The following is a 24,852-nucleotide window of genomic DNA, read 5'->3' as shown; positions in this document are numbered from 1 at the left end:
TGAAATATCTTTTTTTAGTCTAAATTCTAAATAATTTCTGCTTTATCTGTTGAGTTTTAACAATATATATAAGCTTCAAATTAGCACATTTTATTACTTATGTCTTAATAAATATTTCATCCTACACACGAGATAATTCAGACAACTCCCAGGTATGCAGTGGTCCCCCATTGCACGAGGACTCAGCCCCAGGGTATGTCTCAAGAGAATAATTCTGAAAGGTTCAGAACTGTTTGGGCTTGCTTCCAACATAATGTGTGTGTCTCTAACACCTGGCGTGTGACATAGTCCTGTACTTATCTAGTAGATTCAAAATAAGCCATGATAGTGAATATAAAGATGAGGAATTTGAGTTACTTCAGTTCTGTCATTCTATGTGACAAATAGAAATGTTTTATTTATGTTTAAAATAGTGACATGGTACAAATAGCTAGGTGTAATTTTTTTTCTTTGGTAAAAGTAACTTTTAGTTCATATGTGAAATATTTTACTGAATTGAAATGCTATCTTTAAAATTGAAATTTATTCTTTTTAAATTGCTTATTGTTTGTTCCAAAACTAAAGGACAAATCAAAATATAGCAATTATTGTAACATCATTAATTATTATATAATTATTACTGAAAATAATTTTGTTGTATAGAAAAGAGGGATATTTTTAAGTGCTTCATATTTCTAAAGACATTAGACACATTACTAAATGCAACAGCTATACTTATAATTAATTGGAGACTGTTGACTGCTTGCTGTACCTGACACTAGGTGCTTTGCATCCATTAAATCATTTATTTTATGTCAAAGTAAAGACTACATTATTGTCATTAGTCCCAGCTGTACATGAGGAAACTGAGTCATAAAGATGCTGTATAAGAGGTGAAGGTGGAATGAGAACCCAGATGCTCTGATTCCAGAAACTGTGCTATTAACCACAATGCTGTGCTGCTTCTCAATACCTCATCCAATAAATAATCATCACAAGCCTCAGTTGTGTGCTGGGGACTTTACTCGTGTTATCTCATTTAATCCTTTAATCCTTATAACAACCCTATGAAGTAGTTACATTATTCCCGCATTACAGGTTTAGAAACTGAGATTCAGGGAAGTTCAGTCACTCGCCTAGGATCAAAGTGGTATAAGTGTCAGAAAGGATATTCTGGGACTTCCCTGGCCGTCCAGTGCTTAAGAATTGGTCTTGCAATGCAGGGGACACCGGTTCGATCCCTGGTTGGAGAACTAAGATCCCACATGCCGCGGGGCAACTAAGCCCACGCACCGCAACTACTGAGCCCGCGTGCTCTGGAACCTGAGTGCCACAACAAGAGAGAAGCCCACCTGCTGCAACGAAGAGCCCTCGTGCCACGACTAAGACCTGATGCAGCCAAAATAAATAAACAAACAAACAAATAAATAAATAAATATTTTCTTTAAAAAAGGAAGAAAGAAAAAGAAAGGGTATTCTGATTCTGCCCACTCTGGCCCCAGAACCCTCTCTCTTCCCACTGCTCCTTCCATTTGCTGTAGCAAAAAAGGATGGTGGGCTTCTGAAGTGCTAGAAAGGGCTTCCTGACTAGGGATTGCAGTCTCTGCTGGAGGGGCAGTGTTTGCCTGTTAAGCGTGACCCTACTATTCCTTCCCTCACAGCCATAAGAGAAAGAAAGAGGAGGAGGCACATCTTGCGAGTAAAAGGGGTTGGAAAGTCTTCTCCAGGTTAGAGAAGCCCAGGAGTTAGTGCAGCAGAGGGAAACTGAGGCTTGAGCTTCAAAGTGCAACAGCTGGACTGAACAGTAAACATTTTCTTGATTTGTCAGAGACAAAGCTCTGCCAAAGGAGAGACCAGGCACTGCAGCTGTGTGGGGTAGGCATGGCTGAGCAAGGAGCACCAACAGGACTCCATCTCTCTCTTTCATCCGTTGGCTTTAGTCTTGGGCAGAGCCTCCTAACATGACTGTAAGAATGGCCTCCCACAGCTGCCTGCTGCTGTCCCACCAGCTGCATAACCCCTGCAGAAAGAATACTTCTTTCCCAGTAGGGACAGCAAAATTCCCAAGGCTGGCATTGAATGCCCCAGCTTGGGTCACATGCCCATGCCTGAAATAATCAGGCAAGGGGGCATGAAAATTCTCCTACGTCAAGTCTGAATTATGTGTCCACCCCTCGGACCACAGTGGAGAGTCAGCCTACCTGAACCATGTGAATTAAGTGGGAAAAGACATTCTGTTGTTTCCAGAAGAAAAGAAATGCAAGATGTGCAGACAAAAAGCATAACAAAAACTGATATTTACCTTGATGGTCATCTTAACTGCCAAATATAACAATTCTTTCTTAGTCCTCCTCTGATTTGTCCTTCCGGCCATATGTCACCTTGCTGACTGTCTTGTACTTGTTTCTTACTCACAGCTTGATCTTGGAATCACATCAGCCATTAGAAAACAATGTGGGTGTCCATCCAGTAGCTACACTTGGGTCAGTCTTCCAGGCCACACAGATATTTATAAATCCAAAGGCCTCAGCCTCTTCTTCTAACATTGCATGATGGCAGTCACGCATAAGATGACACATTTCCCATGGGCATTATGACTGAATTAGCCATAGCTGTAATGCTACTCCTTCTCTCTTACAAAAGTATACATGAATGCAAGCCACAGAGAGCAACTTTATTACAGGCATAGCACTGATTCTTCTCTCCCTTATTATTTCAAGGCATTTGAAAATTTCGGTTCATAGCTATTAGTCATTTTGCAATACATCTTCCAAACCAATCATGACAAACCAGGATTTCCAGGTAACCAGGTTACATAGTCTTTAATCATCTTGTCATTCCACCCACAGTCTTCATCTGTACCATTCATTTGGTCATGGAATCATATTCTGGCTTGCATTTTTGTTTGTGTGTTTGTCTTATGTTACTATTCCAAGGGTTGTAAAGACAAATGCCTACTGAAGCAAGGCAAATAAGGCTGGATTAAAAGTAATGGGAATTGTGATGAACTGGGGAGTACATTTCTCAATAAAAGGAAGTAGCCACCACTCAGGTCCAGCTGCTTGTTGCCATGACAGAGTGTGGCATCTGTGTTTCTAAGTCCTCTGATATTCTCTAAGAGAAGCCTGAACTCTCAATTTTCAGGTGAAACATCCCAATTTCTAAATGTTGGCAACAAAATCAAATTTTAGTTTTTATTTGATATGTTTAGTTATTTATGCTAAGACACTAGATGCCAAACAAATTACATCTGCTGGCCACATCTACCATTTTGCAGCCTTTGGTCTCTATGTCTTGCACCTCACCAAGAGTGTACACTCCTGGGAAGGTGGGTGGACTAAGTATTTTTCTGCAAAGCTTATAGCACTCATCACAGGATGGAGCTCATGGCAAGAAATCAATAAAAAAGAGAAATAAAATAAGGCTCGCAGACAAATGTTAGAAACACAACAAATGCGACAACAGCAATGGCACAGGACATGATATCCATTTGGATTCGTTTTCAAAGATGTCAAATGACCTCACCCAAACTTTCTTTTAACCAGTCTGTGATTCCATAGAAGCTGCCTTTCCAAACCTGATGAGTTAATTTAAATAAAAGTCACTCAAACAGTCCCTGCATTGCTGTTATAGGCTAAGATGTTGTAGGACTATATAGGCTCTGATCAAAACCCCTTACTCCAAAAAGCTACTCATGGCACCCATCACATTTTTCTCCCAGCCTTCTCTCATACTCTAGAGAAAGCCCTTAATCTGTACAGGGTACATACCAGTGAGATTTAGATATGATTTTAGCAAATCTCTGAAGCTGCTCTGCTACTGAGTTTTATGTGTCAAAGCCACATTTAAGGAGATAAGTGTCTTCAGCCAACCACAGAGAGGGAAACGCTACATGGCTTTGGTCTCTGAGTCTACATTGGAAAAGGACGAGGTGATGATTTGTTTAGGTGGCAAAGGCTTTAAATGGTCATTGATCAAGCACTATTTGAGAATCACTTAAATGGAAATGGTACATAACATCAACATTTCATTGATTCATTTGCTTTTCGAGCTAGTGACTGGTGGTACCAGAAAGTGATATGGCCTGAAGTCTAAAGTCAAACTTACACCAGTTGCCTCTCTGTGTCCACCTCCAGCTTTAGAATTAAAATCGGCACAACTCATGAGAGTGTTTGAGCGTGGCTGCGAGAGTGGCAACGAGATCTCTGGTTGAGGGAAAGCCGTCTCCTCCTTCCTCCACCGTTCCAGTTCCCTGCTCATTGGTCCGCCGTACAAGAGGATGCTTCTGCTTCTGCCCTTTGCATTTGATGCAGCGCCCTGCAGGCTGAACAGGCTTGGGGGGGCGGGGTTATGAAAGTGCCCATTATTACCTGGTGGGAAAATGTTATTAAGTCCATGGATGAGGAAGGAGAAAAGGAAGTCAGGATGTCCCAAGGAGAGGATGAAGGACTTCATTCTTAGGATATGACAACAGCAGAGACACTCTAACCATTTCTCCTGAGTGACTTACTCTTTTCTTATTCATTGCTTATATTATACTCTGCACTTCATTTACTATATCATTTGATTATCAAAACAACATGAGAATGACTATAATTTTTTTTTACAGATGAGAAGTTTTCTCAGAGAAGATAAACGATGAGAATGAAATTGTTGTGTTGCAAGAGTCTTTAGATATCCTTAATCTTATCCCATTTTATACATATGGAAACTGAGACCCACAGAAAATAAATGGATTGCCCAAGTCCAGTGGGTATTTATTAGCAGAGACCAGATGAGAACCCAGGCTTTCCAACCTGCAGCCCCCATTCTTGCTAAGTAGCCATGAAGCCACCCAAACAAGCTTCCCTTACTTGCCCTGGTGCCGGCACTACTCAGGATTGTCTTCTACAAATTAATCTTTCTATCATCCCAAATCTAAGGCTTAAAGATAAAAGGTAGAGACAGGATTCAAGAAAGGTTGGTCAAGAGGTCTTCAAAGTCTTACAAAATGAAATAAATTATGAAAGCAAAGGCAACGTCAATCAACCAAATGCCTTAAATATGAACTTATAGGGACTCCCCGCTTGTTCAGTTTCCTCCCTCTAATGCTGACAAAATTTTGCAGAGTGTGGGTATCCAGCAGATCAAGGTTAATGAATAGACCAGGATTACTTATAATTCACCTATTCATTGTTCCTATGCAGATGGTTCTACTAAGTATGTGAAAACAATTTGTTCTCTTAAATAGGTTATATATTCCCTACCCTCAATTTTGTTTACACTATTAATTTGCTTAGCAAACCCTTTTTTCCATATCTAGTACAAAGGTAAACTTCAGCCGAGCCAGAGGGTCTGAATTATTCATACATTCTAAATTAGCAGGGTCCAGATTAATGAGGTTTTATTCTACTTTTTATCCTCAACTACCTTCCCTTGGGGCACAGAATCATTGCTATCCTCTTTCTCCTTCCCTATTATCATAAGCTATATCCCCCAAGTGAAACCCCTTTAAAGGGGCACCTGGTTACAATCTCTCTAGGGCTGCTCTGAACGCACAATGAAAGAAAGGCAAGTGGTCACAGAGCTACAGATTTTCTGTCGCCCCATCCTTGGTTCAAATTCTTTACAGTAAGTAGCTGTCAAAAGCTTAACTTCCTCTTCTCCCACATATAATATTTTTTATAGGACTTGGGTGAAACTAACACAACATTGTGTATCAACTATACTTCAACAAAAAAAGGAGCTGGACACCATGAGGCCATTAGCTGGGGAGACAGAAGCAGAGAAAGCCTTGGAGGGTCCTTTCCAGTGGACCCCTTGGCAGTCATGCACCTGCTTAGTGAAAATTAGAACTCCAGCTCCATGAGACAGTGGCTGGTTTGTGATCATCCCCTGCTCTTTGGTGTTAGGTAGATACATACATTTTAAACACTCATTTTCCATACACCATTCACGAACAAATACACCCTCCCTCCAAAAACATAACTGCAGGAAAGGAGCTCTCTCTCTCTCTTCCCCACACTCTGCCAATGTCATGTTATGATGTGAAAATCACTATTTTGAGATTGGTGCAATCTGTGAAAACTAAAAGCAGAGAAATTCTGTATGTTTACCCAAGGTAAGTGTGTAAGCACCAGGAACATAAGAGCATGGACAGTGTTGAGGATTAGCTGAAAGCCAGTTGCCGTATGCATGCTCATTTCCTCTTTTACTGCTTAATTCCCCTGTGATGCCATCTGATCAGTTCTCGAATGTCCCCTGTGTCTTTGCCTTAACAATCGAGCCTGGTAGGCCATTCCACACATTTGTGATTCTCCGCATGAAAAAAAAATGCTTCCTGACATCTGTTCTGAATTTGTTTCTCTTTAATTTCCATTTATGCTCCCTTATCCTAACATCTGTGTCATTCTGAAAACAGTAACTCACACTGACGTTATCTGTGCCATTTACAATTTTATATTCCCCAGCTAGAAGTTCCTCTTAACCGTGTCGTGGATGTGGAATTCTGGTTGATGTTCAGTCCAGCGAGAGGGGCTCAGCTGTGATTTCAGAGGGTTCAGCTGATGTGTCAGCCCCCAATCCTTTCTCAATATCTTTTTTGAAAGAGAAGCCAGCAGCGAGGGTTGGGGGAGGGGGTCAAACCTGGATAAACACAGTCTTTCAGTTGGAAACCTTTCTGCTGAGGCCTCTCCCCGGCCCTCAGTGCAGAGGTGTACTTTACTCTCAGTATGCTAAGGCTTACCCGCCCACTTTCCTAACAGTCATTTACTAGCACAATCCAGAACCTAGGATGTTTCATGCACTCAGGAAACATTTGTTGGGTGAATGCACTAACCAAAGAAGGTAGGTAGGTGGGAAGGAAGAACCGAAGGAAGGTTGGTTGTTTCTTAGAAAACAAAAGAGGGCAAGATCGAAAACTCAAAGCCAATTCTAAAATCATCATGTTCTTCTGAAATGTATCTGCTTGTTAGGGCTGTTATTTGGATGCTCCAAATTTCTCCCCTATTTTGCAGTCCCCACCCTTCAGGTAAATCTCTCTCCTGTGTGTTGACAAGTTCATTCTGTGCCCAAGTCATCTACGTAAATTCTAATCATTGCTACACAAGGCTGTTTTCTGGTCACTGCCATGTTTTCTGGCTTGTAGTTCCCACTTCTGCATCCCCCACTTCATCTCTGCCTCTAAGCTTAAGAGCATGCATCTGAAACATGTCCTGAGACCCAAGCGCACCCTCCAAGAGTTAAAGAGCCTTCAATTTTAAATTTATTTATTTTTGGCTGCATTGGGTCTTCATTGCTGTGCGCGGGCTTTCTCCAGGTGCGGTGAGCGGGGGCTACTCTTCATTGCGGGGCGCGGGCTTCTCATTGCGGTGGCTTCTCTTGTTGTGGAGCATAGGCTCTAGGCACGTGGGCTTCATTAGTTGTGGCATGAGGGCTCAGCAGTAGTGGCGCACGGGCCTAGCTGCTCCACGGCATGCGGGGTCTTCCCAGACCAGGGATCAAACCCGTGTCCCCTGCACTGGCAGGTGGATTCTTTTTTTTTTTTCTCATATTTTCATTTTATTCATGACTTTTTTGGTAAGGTTGACAACAGAAAGACATCAGAATTTATATCTTGCTCATACTGATGGTTACTACCACAGCTCATTAAGTTATAGAAGTTTAATAAATATTATTATTAATATATATATTTTTTTGCGGTACGCGGGCCTCTCACTGTTGTGGCCCCTCCCGTTGAGGAGCACAGGCTCCAGACGCGCAGGCTCAGCGGCCATGACTCACGGGCCCAGCCGCTTCGCGGCATGTGGGATCTTCCCAGACCAGGGCACAAACCCATGTCCCCTGCATCGGCAGGCGGACTCTCAACCACTGTGCCACCAGGGAAGCACATAAATATTATTTTGATTAATGATGATAACATCGGTTAGGCTGTTATGTTATTATCAGCTGCCAGATAGAAGACATTGTACTTCAGAAAATATTTTCAAAGGTTATTAAAATTTCTTCAATTAGTTTCGTTTTGTTTTTTCCACTCAAGTCAGTTCTTGATGATTGCCTAAAATCATTCTATTGTTAGTAATTCCATGGAAATTGACTTTACCCTCCTTCATAATAAGAAATGATGGTAAGGAGGAAATAAGAATAGGTACAGTATTTATTTATGATATTAAATATAAAGATACTGTACATGCCTTTGGATGGGCAGGCGGATTCTTAACCACTGTGCCACCAAGGAAGTCCCTAGAGCCTTCAATTTTAGAAAAATAATACAGTCCTTCAAGAAGTGTTTATCTGTTGCACAACTACTCTGTAGCAGGCATTGAGCTACATGCTCAGAATACGATGAGGAGAAACAGACATGGTCTCCATCCTGATGGGACTTAAAGCCTAGTGGGAGAGGCAGAAAAAAGCCCAAATAAGCAAGCAAATCAAATTAACCTCCAGCTGCACGTTCTGGCCAATGTTATGAAGGAGAGGAACAGGGCACTGAGAGAGAAAGAGGGGACAGCTGTTTTTACATAGAGTTATCAAGGAGCAATCACAAAATGTATTTATCATAATAAATATGGAGCCAAAGTAGCCAGTTGCATCATGAGCTATGAGTTGGTCCAATATAGAAGTTACTACGAGCCACATGTTGGTGGAGGAGAGACAGGGACAAAGAGGAGTTAGAAGTCATCCTCTGTCATGGCAGCAGAGATGGATACACCTGTATCTGTGTTCATGGGAGTGAAGAAGCAAAGCCTATGCTTGTTTTCAAATACTAAACAACTGGAAAAACATTATTATTAAAGCTTAAAGAAAGGAGAGCTTGGTGAAAGCTGGAGATGTCAGAAAAGGCTTCGAGAAAATGAAAGGACTTAGGCCGGGCTGAAAGGGATAAGAAGATGAAAAAAAAAGCGCCCTGTCTCTCTTCTGGTCCAGGGTACACAATGTCTTGCTTTAACAAAAGTTCCCGCTACTAACTGCTCTCCTTGGTGAATGAAAATGAAATTTCAAATTCCAAAATGAAATCCTAAAATGTTACTCTGACCCTGTCACCTCATGCTCAAACTTTTTGATGGGTCTTGCTGTCCTCAGGATGAAGGCTGAACTTTTTCATATGGTACAGAGACCCTCATCATCTGGCCCCTGCATACCTATCTAGTCACCTCTCTTGAAAGTCTCCACAACCCCCTCTTTACCCCATAAATTTACATTCCACTTGCACCAGCTTCCTTCAGTTCCACAAGTTACGTGATGCACACTCTCTGTAGATACTTGTTCCTGTCCACCTGGATCACCCTTTAGTCTTCCACTTGACGACCGCCAGCTCACTCTTCAGAGGCAAGTGATGAAATTGCTACTCTGGGGAGCCTTCTCTGAGTCTCCCCCGTGTCTGAGTTGGGGGCCTTTGCTATGCAATCTGACGGCCACAGTCTCCATAGCATAACCCTAATCGCATAATATTATGTCTGTTTAATTTCCTTCCCCCCACATTATAAGTTTTGTGAAGGGAGAGCCCATGTGAGTCTTGTTTTCCACTGGCTCCCAAGCACTAACAGTTCTTCTTGGAAGTAAATAATGAGTGAGTACAGATTAAATTGTTGAACCACATTGCTGAACTAAAAGAATCTCTGGCGTGGAGCTAGATCTTCCACAGAAAGATGATAATGGCATTCCATTGACCGATTCCAAGCTTCCTCATTGAAATCAGCCCATTCAGAGATGAATCAGCCACACAAATATAAATCTCCCCCGAACTAGAGGGCCCCAAAGAGACAGAGGCTATTCATATCCAGGAAGAAATTAAAGGGAGGCGAAGAAATTAAAGAGAGGCAAAAAATGGGAAAAAGGGGAAGAGGCATTGCAGCACTTCCCCAAATGGAGCCAGCCTTGGCATCAGAATGTCCAATAAAAGCCTTTCCCCTCACTTCCCCCAAGTTATGATGAACACTGTGCAAGAGGATTCCATTTCCCCCTTTTGGAATTCTTTATGGGACACTGGGCTTAAATAAATATTCTACCCTTTTGGAGAAAAACGTCATATGTTTCCCCCAATTTTTAAAAAAACATTAGGTATACTGATGCTGTTTTTAAGTAAGCTCCAGCCTGTGAGTAATAGGTAAGTTTTTTTTCTTGGTTATATCATACTAAAGCTTATTCAGATATGATAACGTTTTTGCTGCTGTATCTTGGCAACATGATTTATTCTGCAAATGCTCAGTGTTACCGTCTCACAAAGCTGTACCATCTGGGTTGAATTAATAGGCTACCCAGAGAAATAAATGAGAATGGTCTCCCATAATTAACATGTAGGTAAAGTATATTTAACAGATTATTATAATTAATATGTCAGTTACTGATTTCATGCTAAATAGAATTGTGAACACAAGATATTAAGATTAGTTACCCTCTCTGTGTGTGCCTTGAAAAAAGGCAACAGGGAAAGAAATGAGGGCACAGAGTCCAGTATCAATAGAATTGACCTTACCATTAGAACATCAGATACCAAAACTCTAAGTAAACAGTGACAATGGCAGGCATTATAAGCTGGGAGCAGCAAATTACTGGTTTCATAAATTCAGAGTTTATACCAGAGATGTCCAGAATATCCCAGATGTGACCTGCAAAAGCACAAGAATGTGCTTAATTTATACACAGCTGAAAGCGGCTATCTAAAGGAAGGGGTGGGGTACGGGAGGCAAGACAATGAAAGAAACCAGCTTTGCTCCTAATGCCAGTCTGCATTCCCTGCTGCTCAGTACCGTATGCAAAATGCCAGTGTGAGTGAGAAAACTCACAAAGGACACCTAGAGGTGATGGGAACTCGGGGGGTATAGGCACCTGTGCTGGATCCTCATGGGATGTGGACAGGGTTTTTGTCACCTGGCACACATGGCCATAGACAGGTTCTGGGGAACAAGGCAGTGGGGGCCAGGGAGAAGAGAGAAGGTGACTCACCGACCTTCAATGTGTCTTTCACGACAAATTCCTCTATCGAGATTATTAAGTTCCATTTCTTTCAAAGCTTCTGGGAAAAGGAGAGATTCATCTTAGCAGAGATTCTCCTGGGGATGCTGAACTGAACTGTTACCTCACCCAACAAAGAAAGCCACTCACCTTCATTCAGGTTCATCCGGTTTTCCCATAATGGATGTGCGTGTGCTTCATACCACAGTGATCCAACAATTTTTTTAAATAATTGTGGCTTCTTAAAAAATTAAAAAAATTTTTTTGGCTATGTTGGGTCTTCATTGCTGCGTGTGGGCTTTCTCTAGTTGTGGCGAGCCGGGGCTTCTGTTGCTGTGGAGCACAGGCTCTAGGTGCGCAGGCTTCAGTAGTTGAGGCACGCGGGCTCAGTAGTTGTGGCTCGTGGGCTCTAGAGCACAGGCTCAGTAGTTGTGGCGCGCGGGCTTAGTTGCTCTGCAGTACGTGGGATCTTCCTGGACCAGGGATTGAACCCATGTCCCCTGCATTGGCGAGCGGATTCTTAACCAGTGTGACACCAGGGAAGTCCGATCCAACAATTTTTTAACGTGTGTTTGTGTATGCTTATGTGTGTAATTGAAGCAAGAATATGAACTTGCTTTCATCACTCTGGGTTTTCCTGGTCTTTGACAGGTGGTATTTTTTCTGGACAGACCTGTTGTCCCTCACTCCTCACTGCTACCCAGGGATCAGAAACTCTTTGGGAGTTTCCTCACTTTCTCACTGATTTTGAGCTTCTAGGCTTGGATTAAAGCTATAATTCTGGTTTCAACCGGCATGTCCCAGTTGTGTCTTCATTGACCACCAAGGAGGGGCCATATTTCTGGGGAAGCTTCTCTGGGCGGGGGTGGGGGGGGGTTATGTCACGTCTCCCATCTCTCCCAGCAGAGAGCAGTGCAGAGCATCCCACCCACAGAACGTCTGCTTCAGGGCTCCCTAATTGATGAACAAATGGATTCATGAATCCTCCAAGCTGAGCCTTCCTTAGGGAGTCTCTGAGGATGGAGTTCAGCATATTTCCAAAATAATCAGGGCATCAGAGAAATGGCAGATAGAGTCAAAAGGAATATACCTCCCAAGAACATAACTGTTTGGCCTTCAGGAACAGAACAAAAAGAAGCTTCTGTATCATGCTTTATCTCAATAGCACAAAGGAGGGAGTAAATATTGTCTTAGCCAAAGTGGTCATTAGAAAGAGGAACCATCAGGTTATCTCAGGAAAAAACAGGGATTTATTGGAATGATTCAGAGATGGGAATCCAAGAACAGGAAGTGTTCTTGACCTCAGGAGAGAGTTCTCACCAAACGGGAGCTACATTCCCCAGCTCTCTGTCTCTTTCTGGGACTTCACTGTTCTCATCTCTGTTTCTTTCCTCCAACCTGCTTCATTCTCTTTTTTCTCTGCAACATCACCTTCTCTGTTCCATTTGCACATGGGCTGGGGCATGGTTCCACCTTTTAAATTCTTCCCAATTAAGCTGCCCCCAAAAACCTTGACCTGAGTCCTGATGCTACAATTCCAACCTCCTAAGAGAGAATACGACTGGCTGAGCTTGAGCCATGTGTTCAATCCTTGTCCAATCAGCTGTGCCAGGAGTAAAGGGGTCCAAGTTGTCCCCTCAGCAGGGGTGGACGAGAAACAGCTCACTAGGAGGGAGGAAGGGAGAGATGGAGGCAAAGTGATTAACATCATTGGAATTAGTTCTCTCTTCCAATACCCTGCTGACTTATCATCACAGTGTAGAATGTTATTTGCTTTTTTCAAGAAAAGTTGATCTTCACTCCACCTTGGCTTGATTAGTTCTGGTTTCTGAAACACCTTTCAAAAGCAACTTTCATTCAAGGTGTTTCCAAGACAGAAGTCCAAAATTGTGAGGAGAAGATGATATTACTCTGTTATATTGTTAGAGTCATCACGAGTAGGGGCCCATATGAGTTTTTGGAGATCTACTGTATCTCTTACTCCTGTCACAGTGCTTGGCTTGTAGTAGATACTCAAAAAATATTTATTAAAGGAATGACCCAATTAATGAGGTTTTATCAAATGCTGTAAGCCACCAGCATCAGTGTCTTAAGCAGCTTCTTAAGGATCCCCCTGGCACTCTGCAGATAGTGGCTGCAGGATGTTTCAGAATTTGGCTGTAGGCATCACTGAGGGTACCACCAGTCACTGCCTGGTTCGGTAGCAGCTCCCAAACTCCAGCTGAGTCTGCAGGTGGGCAGCATGTGTTCAGAGGGGAGATGCGCACAGCTTAGGAAGCTGGCTCCAAATCTGCCACCACACACATAAGCCCTGGGCCGCTCAAGGGAAGACAGGACTCAGATGAGCTCTTCAATATAAAGGAGGATCCAGTGGGAGTGTGACAACCAGAGCAACCAAGAAGGCACATTGTCCCTGTGCCCGAATGTTCCTAAGCACAGGAGAAAGATCTAAACCTAGCCAATGCTAGGATATTTCACTGGAATCCCTTTTAATAATTCCAAAAATGGTCTCCCATGCATTTACTTTAAAATACAAAAGCACTTTTGACCCTGCAACTCTACTTCTAGGGATCTGTTTTATAGAAATATCTAGTCCTGTGAGCAAAGATACATAGACAAGGGTATTCACTGCAGCAGAGTTTAAAATAACACTTCTTCTTTGTTTAAAAATAAACTCTGTATATGTGTTGAGGGAAAACTGTAAATCCATAGAAAAGGGTTGAGAAAATACTTACCCAACTTTAAAACTGATTACCTCTGGCAAGTAAGGTGGCAGAGGCGAGAGCCACTGAGGAGAATTTTCAGGTTGTACCTACTCACTACTTTCTATTTCTGTGTTCAGGTTTTTAAAAAATTTTTATTGGAGTATAGTTAGTTTACAATGTTGTGTTAGTTTCTGCTGTAGAACAGAGTGAATCAGTTATACATATACATATATCCACTCTTTTTTAGATTCTTTTCCCATATAGGTCATTACAGAGTACTGAATAGAGTTCCCTGTGCTATACAGTAGGTTCTTATTAGTTATCTATTTTATATGTAGTAGTGTGTATATGTCAATCCCAATCTCCCAATTTATCTCTCCCCAGACTTTCCCCCTGGTAACCATAAGTTTGTTTTCTACATCTGTGACCGTGTTGAGTTTTTTGTTTGTTTGTTTGTTTTTGTTTGTTTGTTTGTTTTTGCGGTATGCGGGCCTCTCACTGCCGTGGCCTCTCCCTTTGCGGAGCACAGGCTCCGGACGTGCAGGCCCAGCGGCCATGGCCCACAGGCCCAGCCGCTCCGCGGCATGCGGGATCCTCCCGGACCGGGGCACAAACCCGCGTCCCCTGCATCGGCAGGCGGACTCTCAACCACTGTGCCACCAGGGAAGCCCCGTGTTGAGTTTTTATAAGTATGTTTCCCTTTTGTAATTCTCCGAAATTTGTTAAACATAAGGAAAATGGAAATATATATATATACATGTACCATCCACACTCTCCACATAAAGAACCTGCCTCAGACACTAAGTAATTTACTACAAGTCACTTGTCTAATTTGGGATTGGAACGCAGTGGAATCCCAAATCACCTCCATGAAGCAAAGGGCTTACACTGCATCACGGTGCATTTGAGCTAGATGTAAAGATTCAAACCATTATGGACTGGTATTCATTGTGACCCATTAGTAGAGTAATTTATGAAGTTAGTGAAGGGGTTTAGAATGTGGCCACTTGTGTCTTCTAGACTGCATTTTGCTCACTTATAAGCTTTGTGACCTTGATCAAACTACATAACTCTTTGGCATCTCAGATTATTTGTAAAATTAGAATAATAGTAGCATCTATCCCACAGATCATTGTAATTTATTTATATAAATACTATATGTTAAGTACAGTGCCTGGGATAAGTCCTCAAATACCTTAATGAACAAATATGTATCACTCACAAGAGATGTTATAAAATACAGAAGATAGATCATCTGCCAGGTTCTTAAAGTGTGATCTAGAATCCTCAGGAGACTTCTGGGCTTCTGTGATTCTGAGAGCCACCCAAAATTACATGGGAGAGAGCACAGGTGATCCTTTCTAGGGACACAGTACAATCTTATCACATCCTAAAAGTTACTCCAGAAGGCTAAGTATCCCTGGTTGAAATCTACTTCTTCCTAGAGGCAGGGGTTCTAAACAATCTCCCACCAGGATGGCACAGTCCCAGCACCAGTCTCCATACCCAGCTTCTCAGGACCATCCTTTATTCTTGCTGGGGGTTCTATGGCCACCCTCTTTCACTGGAGCTGAGTCTGCCATGGCTGCCAAACCAGTCAATCTCACTAAGTTAGAATAAATCTAGTCTGACAACAGGTTGATAAATCCATAAATATACTTTGTCACTGAGTTGACCAGTTTGGCTGAGTTACTCAGCTGCACTACTGAATTAATCAGGACTATTTCAATGTCAAGTGATGGAAATACAACTCACTCTTGAAGAAAAAGAATAGAAGTTGTTGACATAAAAAGTCCAGAAGTGCATCTCGTTTCAAGCAGGACTGTGTCCCGGTGCTCAAACAATGTCATCAGAAATCATTCTCCATCTCTTATCTCTACTTTCTTCTGGGTTGGCTTCCATCTCAGGCGATCAGGTGGCCACAGTGAAGCTCAGCAGCTCCAAGGTAGTAACCCCACTGAAAAAGAGAGCTCATCTTTCCCACCAGTTCCAGCCAAGCTCCAAGATTTACTCCAATTGGGCACTGATCCGCCTCTGAACGAATTACCACAGCCAAGGAGATGGACAGCTCTGATTGGTTAGCCCTAGTCCTGCCTCTGGAGCTAGAGGCTGGAATCACCCACACAGAACCCCATGGATTAAGAGTGGGTGAAGAATGGTTTCCCAGAGAAAATAGGGGCCTTGTTACCAAAAGAAAGTAATGAATGTTGGACTGGACAACTCTTTGCTACCCTGTGATCAGTCATCTCAAGGACACAGCCTCTGCATTGGTTGGTGTACCCAAAACACAGCAGCCAAGTCTTCTTTGATGAAAACAGCCTAGCCCAGTCCTGATTCTGCAGCACCACAAGTTCAGGCAAAAGACTCCCGACAAGAAAGATGTCTGCAGCCTTCTCCAACAGATAAGCCACGCAGACACAGCTTCTGCTACTTACTGTCCTCTCGGTAGCTCTCACTGTGGTTTTCAAGGCTCATATTAGCCTGTCAGAAGGAAGGGATTAACAAGTATTTTGATTTCTGTTGAAAACACGTTGTTTCAGAAATAAAGTTGGCATGGCAGTCATCTTGGTTGATTTAATCTCTGACACAGGAAGCTTATTTATAGCATCACAGCCTTCTGAATGTTTAAAAACTCAAGCTTTATCAGCCTGCTGTGCTTTTCCTGCGAAGTATGGAACGGCACTAAATGAATAATGCCACCTGGGCCAACAGCACAGGCATGCTCTAGAAAAACACAGCTTTCATCTTCTCCTGGTATGTGTGAACTCCCTTCTGCTTAGCCTGGGTCACTCCTGTAGGATCGTTCCTGGCCACCCATCCACATCCTAGGAATGAAGTCCTGAAGGAAACAGGCTGGGCTGTGACTCCCTTTCCCAATCTGCTTTCCCTCTCTTCCAAATCCTCTCCTGGATGGCTGGAGACCTCTCTGAACGGGATGAGTTTCCCTGTGCTAACTTTTCCTCAGAGGTAACCCCTTGGTAACCCCTTATTTCCACTACCAATCCCGTTCCACCAGGCAAGTGGCAAGAATATTTTTGAGGAGTAATGTTAAAGCAACCTAAGCCAATCTCCTCGTTTTTCAGGTTAAAGTGAGTCTCAAACAGTACAGTTTTTCCCCCCTAACAATGTAATCTCCACTAAAAGTAGGTATTGGTGACAGGAACATGGGTTAATTTAGGCATTTCACTTTGCCTTCCTGTCACAGGAAAAATTGATTATCCTCAAGTTAAAAAGTAAGTCGTTCTGAATGTATTTAAAACAGCCAGGCAATGACATCTTTTGGGGCGGAGGGTCCCCAGTGACTACTGCAAGTATAGACATTTTACCATATTAATTTATGGGCAAGCACCAACAGCCTCAAAGCTGTATTCTCAAAGCAGTGTACTTTTTTTTTGACAAATCAAAGGATCAGAGACTTTTTTTCTGGATCTCAATGTCAGACATTACAGTTTTGACATTTAGACAGAAAACAGACTGCATGCATTTCAAATCAAGCTAACACCACCTCTTTCTAGAATCTGGCTATAAAAATAGATGTGCCACACCAGGACTTTTCTATAAGACATAGAACACAAAACAGCTAGAAAATTACTCTCCATTCCTAATTACAAGCTTGATTATAGGAAAGTTCTCATCGGGGAAGAAAGTTCTCAAAACTAGGCCAGGTACCTCTGGAAGAGGCACATGACAACTTTTGTGAATTATGAACACTGAGTATTAGTACAGTGACCACACTTCTGAACCAAAAACTAGGACAAATGGTCTGAGAAGCCTAAGTGTTCTTATGGGGGTAAATATTGAACTGAGGACTATCACAGAAAATGCAGAAGACACAGAATGATTTCTCAGGCCTGGAGTTAAAACTTGGGTTTGAACTGCAAATGTACCAATTCCACGACCATGAGTAAGTCATTCTTCCTAAGCCTCAGTTTTCTCATCTGTGTAATGACAGTAATACAGCACTTTTTTTTTTAACGTCTTTATTGGAGTATAATTGCTTTACAATGATGTGTTAGTTTCTGCTTTATAACAAAGTGAATCAGCTATACATATATATATATCTCCATATCTCCTCCCTCTTGCGTCTCCCTCCCACCCTCCCTATCCCACCCTTCTAGGTGGTCACAAAGCACCGAGCTGATACAGCACCTTCTTCTTGACGTTGTCATGAGAATTAGATGACATACACTGAATGTTAATGATACTAAGTGAAGTAAGTCAGACAGAGAAAGACCAATATCATATGATAATGCTTATATACAGAATCTTTAAATAATGATACAAATGAACTTATTTACAAAACAGAAACAGACTCACAGACTTAGAGAAGGAACTTATGGTTACCGGGGAGAAAGGTGGGGGGCGGAGGGATAGATTGGGAGTTTGGGATTGACCTGTACGCACTGCTATATTTAAAATACATAACCAACAAGGACCTATTGTATAGCACAGGGAACTCTGCTCAATACTCTGTAATAACCTAAATGGGAAAAGAATTTGAAAAAGAATAGATACATGTCTATGTATAACTGAATCCCTTTGCTGTACACCTGAAACTAACGCAACATTGTTAATCAACTACAACATAAGATAAAATTTATTTATTTATTTATTTATTTATTTTTTTAGCGGTACGCGGGCCTCTCTCTGTTGTGGCCTCTCCCGTTGCGGAGCACAGGCTCTGGATGTGCAGTCCCCATGACCATGGCTCACGGGCCCAGCCGCTCCACAGCATGTGGGATCTTCCCGGACCGGGGCATGAACCCGCATCCCCTGCATCGGCAGGTGGACTCCCAACCACTGCACCACCAGGGAAGCCCTATGAACATTTTTTAAAACAAACATTTTAAAAGGAAAACTCATATCACTTTCATAAATAGAAACCTAAGCCCTTTTGCCAAAAGAAGGTAATTAAATAACAACAATGATAATAAAAACAACAGAAATCATATTAAGATATTGAGTGATAGCTTTATGCTGACTCCTGCTGAGAAGACCTCCTCTCTCTCTAAGAAACAGGAGCAAATGTTAGGAGGATATTAAGACACACAGGGCCTGAAGGACAAAGAAAAAAACCTGTGTGCCTGAGTACTCTCATAGCCACAACCTGGGAGCTCCACCCCAGTTTACCTCTACTGTCAGTGAAGGTCAAGTCCCCGAGGTCATCCTCACCTGGGTCCTCATCCTCTTGCTGGATCCAATCTCCCATTATTCCCCTTTCTCCCAAAGCCACAGAGCTCTGTGGTAATAAACTTTATCTTCAACAAATACTGCTGTATCTTTAACTTCTTCCCTAAACATTTTCTTCACCTCCTTGCCTTCACTGAATACCTAAGCATCCCAGGATGGGTTCTCTGCAAGCTGCAAGATGCTGAAATGGAGTCTGGCACGCAGGGTATTTGTTAGGGACCAGCTCCCGTGAAGGGGGGTGGGTGGGAGCAGGGTGGGACGGAGGGAGATGCTGAGTGTGCCTTTCCTGCTTTTGGGCGAAGCGGCTCTCTGCAGCCCTGGAGAAAGCAATGGCTGGAGGCTGTCCTTGGAGGTGGATCTGGGTGCTAGTCTCTGTGTTCACCACCCCAGGCAACCCAGGTTCCCCTGCAGCCCTAGCAAGTGGGGCTTGGCATTTTCTTCTCACGCTGTGCATACTCCAAGATCTAATGGGGGATCAGAGACTCCTTGCTTCTCTCTTTGCCTCTCATTCCAATTCTTTTCCCTCCTCCAAGGGCCCCCGTGCCATGAGGTGCCTGCTATCAGACTGCGCTGTCAGCTGACCCTCTTTACAGCCACTCATAGATCACGCCGCAGCCCCCTGCCCGCCCCCGGACCCAGCGCATGAGCCTCGTTCACAGGTTACACCGGCGCCACTTCACTCTCTCCCGCCACCACCACCCCCGCCCCCATGCTGTATCATTCTTGGTGACTTCAACACCCTCTGGCTATGACTCCAGCATCCACTATCTCCGCCTCCAATAGCTCCGCCTCATCACTTCCGGTTGTGCATTTCTACACCTCAGCCAACCTGCCCTTGGCACTTCTACACCTCAGCCAACCTGCCCTTGGCACCTCGCCCTATTTTAATTCTTTTCATGACTTATGCCATTATGATATTGTTAATACCTATTGATTGTTTCTGCTCTGACCTTCCCCCGCCTCCCAGGATAAAAGCTCCAAGAGAGTAGGGTCCTTTTCTGTCTGGTTCACCTCTCACCCTCAGAGCTCAGAACCTACTTGGCATGTACTAGGCATTCTCAATGAGCGTTTGTTGAATGAATGAATGATTCAATCAGTCAAACTGAGATTTTCTTCTAAAGTAATGAGTAGAACTAAAATAAAATTTAAAAGTGAATTATAGTTTTCCCTGAGTAAGCTGATGGATGTTAATTAACGCTCAGACCTCTTAACACTTTTGTGTGCCCACACCCCATACGCTGGGAAACACTGGTCTGATTCAACCCTTTCCTTTCAGCGATGCAGAAGCTGAGATCAGGGCAGGGCAGAGACTTGTCTGAGGTCTCAGGGAAGGAAGCTAAGGATCCAGGCCTCCTGACTCTCTATTTAACCATCTTCACACCCCTCTGTCTGCTCTAATTGTCAAGAGGATGGTCATTTCACCAAGTGGTGCTGTGGAAAGAGCTGGTCTTGTGAAGGGCTGGCCTCAAGTTCTGGCCCTACTCACCAGTGGAGCAGTTTGGGGCTGCTGTCCACCCTCAAAAATGGGGACGTTAAACCCTCCTATCTGCAATGTTGGGAGGCTTAACAAATGAACTGTCTGCAGCAACACCTAGTATATTGCTGATACTCCATAAATGTTCATTCCCGTCCTAAGAGATTCATTCTGTATTTAATTTTTTTTTTTTTTTTTTGTGGTACGCGAGCCTCTCACTGTTGTGGCCTCTCCCGTTGCGGAGCACAGGCTCCGGACGCGCAGGCTCAGCGGCCATGGCTCACGGGCCCAGCCGCTCCGCGGCATGTGGGATCCTCCCGGAACGGGGGCACGAACCCGTGTCCCTTGCATCGGCAGGTGGACTCTCAACCACTGTGCCACCAGGGAAGCCCTATTTAACTAATTTTATTGAGCTGCCTTTTAGAGTGTCAGGCGCTACCTCAGACCCAGGCAATTTAGTTCATGGTTTAGTTGAAAGGATGGGGGCGTAGCTGGTGAAGTTTTGATCACATTTTGATAATGAAGGCTCTTTACGTTTGCTTGGCAAATAGAAAGCAAGAAGACACAGTGCTAGGTAAAAAGATAAACCATAGAAAAGTCCTCCACAGAGGGAGCCACCAAGCTTACACACAACCAGCACTCATGAGAGGCTCCCAGTGGTGAGAGGATGGAGGAGGCTTAAGGGGAAAAGGGGAAGAGGGGGAGGGGGAGGGGGAGGGGGAGGAAGGGAGGGAGAAGGGCGGGGGAAGCAGCAAAGCCGCTCAGGCTCCCCAGATATCTGTGTGACGGTGGCCACTGGGGGATGACACAGGACTGACAGTAGTCGTAGAAGTTTTCAGAGCACAGGCTTTGACGTCAGACTGATCGAGGTTCAGATCCTGGTTCTGCCAGACACTCACTCTGTGACACTTTGGGTGACAAAGTATCTCTCAGGGCTTCAGCTTTCCCACACCTATAGTAAGGACAAGGTAGGACCTTTCTTGTAGACTTGCTGTGAGAATTAAATAAACTGACTATGAAAATCACAGTGCCTGGAACATAAAACATCCGAGAGTTTGTCGATTACTGTTAATGATTGTCATTGGAATGCCACCTTCTTTCATCAAGCTCAGGTCGATAGAGGTAGTGTCAGCGCCTGAAGCAAGTCAGTTCTCAACTCCAGACACTAGATCCCCCCTCTTCCCGCTTTCCCTCTCTGTCACCCCTCCCCCCCCTCCTGACTTCACTGATAGACTCTGGCTTTCATGCTTTCATGCAGAGGTCGCTCTCCCGGTTATTTTTAGACTTGGAACATTCCGTGATCCCTGAAAGAGGACACAGGGTTTTGGTCACGGAGCCAATCCTGGGCCAGGAGTCAAAGATTAGGATTTAAGTCTTGGCTTTTGCTTACTGGCCGCCCATGCTTAGGTAAATACTTTTTCCTCTCTGGTCCTCAGTTTCCTCCTCTATAAAAAGGCGGTAATAACCATCCCTTGGGAGGCAGTGACCCAACAGAGCAAAGGCTTTGGAGTCATGCCGACCTTCTTCCAGCATTGGCTGAACAACACCCTGAAGATCTCAGGAAACGCACTTCCCTTTCCTGGGCCTCAGTTTCCTCCCCAAAATGGAGGTAATGGTAACTCTCTCCCTGGTAGATGTGAAGATGAACTGAGTTAGTTAACATTTCTTGAGCACTTGTTATCTGCCAGATGCTCTTCCGAGAGGTTTGCAAATTTAAAGGCATTTACAGATGAGAAAACTGAGGCACAGAGAGGTTAAGTGACTGGCCCAAGATCACCCAGCTAGGATTCAGCTCCCAACCATCGGGATCCAATGCATGTTAACTTCTGCTGCCTCTCATGCATGATGCCTGCAAGCACTGAGCAGAGTGCCCAATACATAATAGGCACTCAATAAACATTTGCTGTTATTACTACTTCATGGGGTTTCTGTGAAGATAAATGAACGCTCTACCTTCAAATACTTGGGAAATTTCTGTATACACAGAAATCAGCAATGCAAATGCAAATGCAAACCAAGAAAACCTGAAACTGCTGTTACCCAGCCCCATCTCCTACATCAGGAGTTGGGAGACAGAGTCCAGCTAGCTGCCACCTGTTTTTGTAAATAAAGTTTTATTGAAACATAGCCACACATATTCATTTACATATTGACTACAGCAGAAGTGAACAATTCTGACAGAGACCATATGGCCTGCAAAGCCTAAAATGTATACTGTCAAGCCCTTTATTAAAAAAAAAAAAAAAACTTGCTGAATCCTGTCCTAAATCATGTATTGTAACCAGAGTTCCTCAACAGTCAGAAGATTTGTTTGCTCAGTAAAGTAAGACATGACGCAATGGAAAAACTATTGACTTTGGAGTCAGAACAAAAGAACAGCAAAGCCACCTGACACCTCCTGAGTGCCCATGCCATGGCTGGCAGTAGCTAAGTGTCTGATGTGCATAACCTCACCTAATCTTAACAAGCCCATGCAATAGGATTATTCCCATGTTACAGATGAAGAAACTGAGGCTCAGAGAGGTTAAGCAACTTGCTTAAGGCCACACAGCTGGAACTTGGGGGAGCCAGAACTCAAGTTCAGATCCAAAGCTCTACTCCTAACCCTTGCTTCCCACCTCCTGCAGGCTCCAGAGCCAGCTTTGTCCCTTCCTAGCCACGCAGGGACATTTGAGTCCTTACTCTGGCTCCGGTAATGGATGTCTTTATCAACTCCAAAGCATCCCCGGTTATCATTTTCCCTTCCCTTTTCTTCACTCTCTGTCTCTTTCCAAAGAAAAAAGGAAAGACCTGCCCCCTCCCACCAACACACACACACACACACACACACACACACACACACACACACAGCCCTTGGTGTTGTGTGCTGAGCAGGGATGGATTAAAGAAATAGAAAGATAGGAAATCAATATGTAAGTGGGTGGGTTTTTTCTTTTTTCGTTTGCAATTCAAAGTCATTTGGCCAACTGTCAAAACGTCAACTGTGAGTTTTCTCTCTTTTTTTCTCTCCACATCTTTCTCAGCTCCCTCGCCTTTCATGGTGTGCACTGTTTTTGTTGGCCCTGCTATGGAGGAGGGAGAAATCCATCGGTTTCATTAGCTCTTTGAAAAACGAGGTGGGACCAAGTTGGCGAGGTGACGAGGTCACCAAGAGTCATTTATCATTTTCGATGAGGCATAATGAACTCCTCGAAGCTGGACTCTAATTTAATTGTCTTCTACTTAATTGAGGAGAAGGAAGCCTGTTCCAAGGTAGTGACTGAAGGTGTTTTTATTGAAACAGAGACAGTTCTCATTTGTAGCCTGTAGGTGACAGGAAAAAAAAACTGCTTCTTGTTAAACTGTCTCTCACTCTCTCACTCATTCAATGCAATCTTTATTTTGTGTCTAGTGGAGTCTAGATTTTCCTCTCCCGACTGAGATCCATCCCCTTCCAGTAAATGGCACCACCATCCATCCAGCTGCCCAGGATGAAAAGAAAGGAGTGTGATTCCTCACACTCCATCGTTTCATCGGGGAGCCCATCAGCAAGTCCAATCAGCTCCATCAAAGCTGACCATTTCTCACCATCCCTGGTGAGAACCCTCCTGATTCAAGCCACCACTAACACTCACCTGAATACCTACAAACCTTCTCAATATTTTCCTGTTTCCACTCTTTACCCTCCCAAGTTCTTTGTCCATTCAGCAGCCCAAGTATGGAAAATCTAAATCAGAGGATACCACTTGAATTAGTTATCAACTGCAGCAGAACAAATGACTCAAGAATTTAGCAGCTTCAGGTAAAAAATAACTATTTATTATTTCACACAGTTTCTAAGGATCAGGAATTGGGAAGCGCCTTAGCTAAGTGGTTCTGATTCAGAGTCTGTCGTGAGGTTGCAGTTAGGATGTCAGCCTGGGCTGTTGTCATCTGAAGGCTGCACTGGAGCTGGAGAATCCACTTCCAAGGTGGCTTACACCCATGGCTCTTGTCTGGAGGCCTCAGTTCCTAACCACATGGACCTCTCTTAAAGCTGCTTGACTGTTCTCATGGCATAGCAGCTGGCTTCCTCCCGAGTGAGTGAACAGAGAGAGAGAGAGAAAGGCAGAAGCTGCAATGTCTTTTACAACCTAGCCTCAGAAGTCACAGCTGTCATTTCCACACAGCCTGTTAGTTACAGGTCACTCTTATTCAGTGTGGGAGGATATGAATACCAGGTAGCAAGGGTCGCTGGGAACCACCTTGGACACTGGCTATCAGATGACTCCCTTGCTTAAAACCCTCCAATGAGGGGGAAGGGTAAGCTGGGACGAAGTGAGAGAGTGGCATGGACTTATATACACTACCAAATGTAAAATAGATAGCTAGTAGGAAGCAGCCGCACAGCACAGGGAGATCAGCTCAGTGCTTTGTGATCACCTAGAGGGGTGGGATAGGGAGGGTGGGAGGAAGACCAAGAGGGAGGAGATATGGGGATATATGTAAATGTATAGCTGATTCACTATGTTATAAAGCAGAAACTAACACACCATTGTAAAGCAATTATACCCCAATAAAGATGTTAAAAAAAAAAAAAAGCGACGGGTGAAA

The sequence above is a fragment of the Hyperoodon ampullatus genome (genome assembly GCF_949752795.1).
Source record: "Hyperoodon ampullatus genome assembly, chromosome: 18".
In the NCBI taxonomy this organism is placed as follows: domain Eukaryota; kingdom Metazoa; phylum Chordata; class Mammalia; order Artiodactyla; family Ziphiidae; genus Hyperoodon; species Hyperoodon ampullatus.
This window is presented reverse-complemented; position numbering follows the sequence as displayed.